At 45.8% G+C, this 6,336-nt stretch overlaps 1 gene segment (V, D, J or C); it reads left to right on the top strand.

The window, feature by feature from the left end:
- Window positions 1-436: 436 nt before the first annotated feature.
- LOC308497934 (immunoglobulin heavy variable 1-3-like) lies at window positions 437-884 on the top strand. The segment is given in 2 exons: window positions 437-482; window positions 565-884.
- The last annotated feature ends 5,452 nt before the right edge of the window (window positions 885-6,336 follow it).

Genomic DNA, 6,336 nt, shown 5'->3' with positions numbered 1-6,336 from the left:
GGATGAAAAGGATGAATTTCCATTTTTGAAATTTTCAAAAGTTGAAGAGAAACGACCATAGGATTGAGACATCAAAGCCCAGAACAGGCTCAGGTGGTCTCCGTGTCATTCACCGGGGGCTTCTCAGTGAGGATCACATCCTGGGGGGCTTGTTCCTCAGTGGGAGGGGCTGTGTCTGCACAGATTCAGGGACCTGGCAGGGGACACACATCCCCCAACAAGGATTAGGACCTGGACCCTAGACGCCCACTGAGCATGGTCCTGAGTCACTGAGCTTCTCTCTATTGGGCCAAGGCTTCAGCTATGAAACCCTCTGCTCATGAATATGCAAATGAGCCGAGGTGGGCGGGGTTAAATGTGGACATGTCTGTGCCCTGAGAGCATCGCCCACAGCCACACGCTCCCCTGCAGACGTCCTGACAGCACAGCCCTCACCATGGACTGGAGATGGACAGTCCTCTTCCTGGTGGCAGTGGCGACAGGTAAGGGGCTCCCCAGTCCCTGGCTGATGAGGGAACCTGGGACAGTCACGGGGATCCACCCTCTCCTGTCTCCTCCCCACAGGTGTCCACTCCGAGGTCCAGCTGGTGCAGCCTGGGGCTGAGGTGAGGAAGCCTGGGGCCTCCGTGAAGGTGTCCTGCAAGGCTTCAGGATACACCTTCACTGAGTATTATATGCACTGGGTGCAACAGGCCCCGGGACAAGGGCTTGAGTGGATAGGGGAAATCTATGCAGGCAGTGGTGGCACAAAGTACGCACAGAAGTTCCAAGGCAGAGTCACCATCACCGCAGACACGTCCACCAGCACAGCCTACATGGAGCTGAGCAGTCTGAGACCTGAGGACACGGCCGTGTATTACTGTGCGAGGGACACAGTGAGATGACCTCATCCTGAGAGTGTCAGAAACCCTGAGGGAGAGGGCAGCTGTGCGGGGCTGAGGAGATGACGGGGACAGCTGGGCACAGCCTTTCTTTGACTTAGGGTTATGGATATAGAGACGAAGGAACTGCTTTTGTTAATTATCTATGAAAGATTTTCAGTTCTGTCCAACTTGCAGGAGGAGAGAAAATAACTAACCTCTCTGTAGTGATTTCTTATTTTCATGGTGTAAATATGACCATGATGGTGATTTTCAGCCTGACATCCCTGAACTCAGTCCTCAAAAGGTGCCAGAATGTTCTCCTTTGAGCTGTCGCAGGCGGCTCCCTCTCTGTGGTCAGAGAAGATAAACTGCATTACAGTGCAAGGGTCACAGCAGGAAGCAGAATGGAGGACAGAGGACACAGAAGCCCTGACATATGTCCCCACCCCTAATAGTCATGAGAACACAGGCATCCACATCGTTTGTGTATGTGTAGACCCTGGACGTTGGTGTCTCTCGAAATTGTTCTAAAATTTTGAAAGGCAGACTTATCCTCTTACTGTTCAGGAAAAGAGCTAAACTCAGTCTCAATCACAGTGTCCCCAGGGCTGTGCGTCTCCCAGAGGCTGCAGGGTCTTGTTCCACCATCAGAGCTGCATCTCTTGCATTTGGGGCTCATGGCAGGTCCCTACACGTCCCATCCATCCCTGTGTGGCCTTCTTCCCTGGAGCAGAATCTCCCCCCACTTTGCTGTTCGAAGGACGGTGTGTGGCCATCAGTGTCCATACAAGTGGTCCAGTCAGTCTCCATTTTAAGTATTTCAATGTATCATACTTTCAAAATTTCTTCTATTTCTTGGGTTAAAGACCTTGATACCTTAGGAACCCACCCTTGGATCAAGGACAGCCCTTACACAGGGGAGATTAATTTCCTTCCTTTGAGGACACAAGGGAGGGTCTACATGCTCTTCTTGTTCTGGCTGCTTTTGACATAACTCATTCTAAATAAAAATACCCCATTGTGGGATATCCTGGGGAGCCTGCCCTGGGCCCCAACAGTTTCCTCCTCTGAACGTCCCTGGAAGAGTGTGTAGTGAGAGCTGGATGGTGGCTGTGGAGAGAGAACAGGTGAGAAGCTGAGTGCTAAGACATCTGCAAAGAGGAGGAGACAGAACGAGGATGGACAAACAGGAAAGGACACTGTGCAGCTCTTTCCGAAAACCCATCAGACCTGTCCCCATCCCTGGGGACAGGCCAGTCCAATGACAGCTCTACGTCATTGATCTGATAGAAAGTGTGAACAATCCTTTTAACAGATTAAGTGAGTTTCTGTGTGTCCCGTTCACTTTACAGAAAAGCAGCATTTCCATCAGTGACGACATAGGCTCCTCCTCCTGGGCGATAAGTGTACCTGAGGCACCACAGAGACTCAGGGGTTCACGTCCTGCAGTGTGCACAGTGGTGAGGAGCTCTTGTTCCATTGTCCTGGAGAGACTTAAGTTCTTTTCTTCCAATTCATAGTCTCCAAAGCATGAGAATCAGACCCTCTGCACTAGAAAAGAACTTGGACTTGGGATACGCAGGTGGACTTCCTGCCATTCTCACCTGGCAGGTGTGTGGGGCACAACATATGAACACAGGGCCCTAAATATGTAATGTGGCTGCTTCAGGGTGGCGTGTGGAGGGACAGAAGGAGCCAGATACCTGAGTCCATGTCGTCCTGTTTTGGTGGGATCCCTTTAATACTTTATTTATACACACAAAATGAAGGACCTTGGCTCACAGTGGAATCTGTAGTTCTCAGGTTCTGAAATATTTCATGAGTCACGTCAGTGCCTCCAGCCTCCACGTACTGTGTCAGTGGGTGAGAGCAGAACGGGTGTGAAATAGCTGCTGTAGAGGGCCTGTCGTTGGCCTGTGGTAGCTGTAAGGCTGGGTCCTGCTGCCTGGCCGAGCCTGGGCACATGTTTGGTGCACACACACACACACACACACACAGAGTACATTGTATCGGGCAGCTGACTCGGGAGCAGCTGTAATAACCTAGTCCCAAGGGGGGTGTGAGCTGGCAGGCACCTGGGCCCAGAAGGTAGTGCTACAGTCACTTAGTCTCCTTGGGAGGTTTGGACGTCCCGCCTGTGGACTCAGACCACACAGTTTGAGTGCAATGTTGTCCTGATATGTCACCAGGAACGTCCAGTGTCGTGTCTGCTTCCAGTGCTCAGGGGACGTTTTCTCCTGTGTCCCCCTTGGGTAAGTACAGTCCCTGACCTTGTGTAGAATCCCCTGAGCCTGAGTGACTCAGCAGCGGAAGAGACTGAGTGATGTCTGTGTTGTCATGGTCACCACACCCTGTCTGTCACCAGCATGTCCCCTGTCCACCAGGTGTTCACATCAGCAGGAACAGAGCCTGGTGCTTTTGCATATTGAGGTGTCCACATAACCAGCAATCACATTGGTTAGTTAATGTCACCAGGGTTTGGGACACTGGCAATACAGGGCGTTTGGTGTCTGCACGACCTGATGAAAAAGAGACAGTTAATAAGAGCAGGACACAGGTTGAAAAGGAGTCATAGTGGAAACACAGACATGAAGGTGGATAGAAAGAGACACGCACTCCCCAGGCAGCCTCACAGCCAATGACTAATGAGTGCGGGAATGTTAAGTCACAAGAGAACGGTTTCCTACATTTCACAGGGTCCATGACGGTTATTTTAAGGAAGCAGTCTGAGACCTGAGGACACGGCCGTGTATTACTGTGCGAGGGACACAGTGAGATGACCCACATCCTGAGAGTGTCAGGAACCCTGAGGGAGAGGGCAGCTGTGCAGGGCTGAGGAGACGACAGAGGCAGCTGGGCACAGCCCCTCTTTGATTTAGGGTTATGGAGAGAGAGACGAGGCTGCAGGGCTCGTTCCATCTTTAGAGCTGCATGCCTTGCATTTGGGGCTCACCGCAGGTCCCCATACGTCCCATCCATCCCTGTGTGGGTTTCTTCCCTGGAGCAGAATGTCCCCCCACCTTGTTGTTCCAAAGACGGTGTGTGGGCTTCAGTGTCCATACAAGAGGTCCAGACAGTCTCACCATCTGAAGATTGATAATGTATCACATTTTTAAAATTCCTTCTATTTCTTTGGTTTAAGACCTTGATATCATAGGAACCCCCCTTGGAGCAAGGACAGCCCCTTACACAGGGGAGATTTATTTCCTTCATTTGAGGACACATGGAGGGTCCACATGCCCTTCTTGCTCTGGCTGCTTTTCAAGTAACTCATTTGAAAGTTATAACCCATTGTGGGATATCCTGGGGAGCCTGCCCTGGGCCCCAGCAGTTTCCTCCTCTGAACGTCCCTGAAAGTCTCCTGTAGTGAGAGCTGGATGGGGGCTGTGGAGAGAGAGAACGGGTGGGAAGCTGAGTACTAAGACATCTGCAAAGGAGAGAAAGAGACAGAACAGGATGGACAAACAGGAAAGGACACTTTGCAGCTCTTTCCGCAAACCCATCAAACCAGTACCCGATCCTTTTAACAGATTGAGTGAGATGCTGTGTGTCCCATTCTTGGGAAATTTTTTTGCTTTTCCATTCCTGAATCCCAAGAAAAGTTGGTCGGGAAATTGGGAAAATCAGCTCCTTGAACCCAGGTGGTTGGTAGTATCGGCTGTCACTTTGTGGAAACGATTAATCGTGGAGAACTGAAAACAGTTTATATGTCGGGATTCGGGAACAGGAAAGCGAAAAAAATTCCCCAGTATGGGTCGGAATTCCCACCTGGAAACCCTATTCCCGAGATACACACTACATGGCATCAGGAAAGAGCTTTCCCGGGCCATTTTCATGACCCTGGATTCAGCAATGGTTTCCTAGACATGAGACCACATACAAGCAACAGCAAAAAAAGATCAATTGGACTTCCTCAAAATTAAAAACTTACGTGGGTCAAAAGAAGCTATCCAAAAATTGAAAAGACATCCCACAGAATGGAAGAAAATAGTTGCAAATTATGTCTCTGATAAGAGTCTGTTATCCAAATTAAAGAACTTTTAAAAATCATCAACAAACACACAACTAAACTTTTTAAAGGGACTTGAACAACCCTGCTCTACAAAAAAACATACAAAGATGTTAAACATCCTGTCATGATGGAAATGCAAATTAAAACCACAGTGTGATACCCCTCACACATACCAGAAGGGCTATAATCAAGAAAAACCGAAACTAACAAATGGCAGGAACGATGTAAAGAAGTTGGAACCCTTAAACACTGCTTGTGAAAATGTCAAATTCTGTCGCCTCTGCATACAATACTTTGAAATTTCCACTGCGCAAAAAATTCCCATGTGGTTCAACAAATCCACTTCTGAAATATACCCACCAAATTGAAAACAGATGTTAAAAGCTAATACATGAATCTACAGGAGCACTGTTCACAATAGCAGAGGCATAAACAAGTCAAATGCCATCTTAATCAGTAGTGAAAACAAAGTAAGCAATTGTGCAGCTATACCAGGACTCTTTAGATAGTTATGAACATAATAATTATTTCTAGAAATATATTTCCTCATAGCACATAAAAAAATTTCAATGTGGTAGAAGACATGTTTACTAATACACCCAAATACATCAATTTCCTGTACAATAAATAACAAAAGTTGACAAAGGTATATTCACTAATTAGTGTTTCATTATGTTCTCCTATTTGGAAATGTTCTCAATATTCAATGAATATTCCTCAGATAAATGAGATAGCAAAACTTTAAAGTTTCAACTTACTAAAGACATCTAGAAAACCTTTTCAATGTATATATACAATATAATTGTATATCACTAAAATGTTTACATAAAACATTTTTAAATCTATTTTACTTATTTGTTAAAACTTTATAAGATTTCAAAGTCAATAATTAAGAAAACTATTTTCTTGACAATTTCTGACACAAAACGTATTGTAAACCCACCTACAACAAATAAATTTGATGTTAATAACTTTCAAACCATGACTATGTAATAAAACTAAACTTACCACTTTTAATATCAAATATTTCAAAAAATCATATGATACTTAAAAGCATTGGGGTTAGTTTCTATTTTATTTCTTTTTTTTCTTTTTTCTATTTTATTTCTTAAATTAAATATTAAGTATTGAATTTCTTCAAGCCAATCAAATATTACAAACTAGTAATACCACCCAGAGATAGACAACATCTGACAAGGACAGAAAAACACAAACTAGTTTCACATAGAGAGATAATAAATTTATACAATCAGTAATAATTGTAGAGAACACGTTTTCTCAAAAAAACAATGTCATGATATCTCTACAACAGTTTCCAAATTAGTGGTTTTCCCCATTCCAAAATTTCATCTTCTAAATATGCACAGTGAGGTCTCAGCAGTGAAACACACCCATCAGGAACACACCCTCTTCACAGCTCAGGAAGGAAGCCAGAGGCCTCCACACACAGAGGGCCAGGGA

Source organism: Rhinolophus hipposideros (assembly GCF_964194185.1).
Source record: "Rhinolophus hipposideros genome assembly, chromosome: 5".
In the NCBI taxonomy this organism is placed as follows: Eukaryota; Metazoa; Chordata; class Mammalia; order Chiroptera; family Rhinolophidae; genus Rhinolophus; species Rhinolophus hipposideros.
The sequence above is the reverse complement of the archived record's forward strand: the minus strand, read 5'-3'. Positions and strand labels throughout refer to the sequence as shown.